The sequence below is a fragment of the Cynara cardunculus genome, unplaced genomic scaffold (genome assembly GCF_001531365.2).
Source record: "Cynara cardunculus var. scolymus isolate 2C unplaced genomic scaffold, CcrdV1 Un_Scaffold_649, whole genome shotgun sequence".
NCBI classification, from domain to species: Eukaryota; Viridiplantae; Streptophyta; class Magnoliopsida; order Asterales; family Asteraceae; genus Cynara; species Cynara cardunculus.
This window is the reverse complement of record NW_020200600.1, coordinates 1-1289: the sequence shown is the minus strand read 5'-3', so window position 1 is coordinate 1289 and position 1289 is coordinate 1.

Here is a 1289-nt window from a genome sequence, read left to right as displayed (position 1 = left end):
GAAATGAGATGAAGATTAAATACGAGCACTTGTATTAAACTTGAGAACGAAATCACACTTCACAAAAATCGCTTCTTGGTTGGAAGCAAGAAAACTGAAAGCTTGAAACCGAAAACAATAATCTAGAGAGTAATTAATACAAAGATTAAATGGTAGGAAGCATGAGAAAGTGTATGAAAAACCAAGCCTTAAGCTTCTATTTATAGGCTAAGGGAGTTTGTACAATGGGAGCCACCTAATAAGACAAATGGCTCTTCAAAAATGGGCTTTGACCGGGCCCAAGGTCGTTGACCACGCATCCACTAAGGAGCAGCCCAAGAATTCTCGGCCCAAGCAAAAATGCAGCTCACGGACAGGTACTACAGGACTCTGCCACACCTGGTCCTATAGAACTACTACAGGATTTGGCCCAAAAATATCAAAAACCTGCATAAACTGGGAATTAACATTAGATATGTTATTTTACTACTAATATATGAAAATGACATAAAAAGACTCAATTCAGACACTAATGGGATAATAAAACAAGTGAAAATGGTTAAGAAAATGATGTAATAAGGTTAATAAATTAACACTTATCAACAACATTTCTATATGGTCTTCTCAAGAAAAAAGTTTATGTTGCTCAACCGGAGGGTTTTGTAGATCAGTCAAAGCCAGATCATGTATACATCCTTGATAGAGCTTTATACACTCTTAAACAAGCACCGAGAGCCTGGTATGATATATTATCAGAATTTCTGGTAAAATCAGGTTTCTCGAAAGGTAACATTGACACAACCCTCTTTATTAAAAAGGAGAAGTCAGATATTATTTTGATACAAATTTAGGTAGATGACATAATATTTGGATCTACGAACCTGTTGGACCGTATTACTCAGTTCAGGGTATTGAAAACTTACTTGATTAATTAGATAGACATTGAGTACGCAACGGACAGTAGTAAATCAAGCAGGTAGAAAACAATGAGAACACAATGAAGAACTCTTGAAGAACACAGAGAGAGAGAATGCTTCAAATGATATTCAATTTGAAAAATGTTGACAATTACAAAATGGAAGCTTTTTAATTACAAAGGCCTAAAGCTGCTTTTATACAAGCAAATAACCGTAAGGACAGACCTAGACGTATTAATTAATCTAAGCCGTTCAAATAAAGCAGATTACAGACACGATCACGTGTTTAGCACGAGCAGCTAATAAACCTAAGTACAACGAGACAAAAGAGATCCGCATAAAAGACTAACTGCAGACCCTCTGTGAGACACCACAGAGGTTCTGCTGTTTATG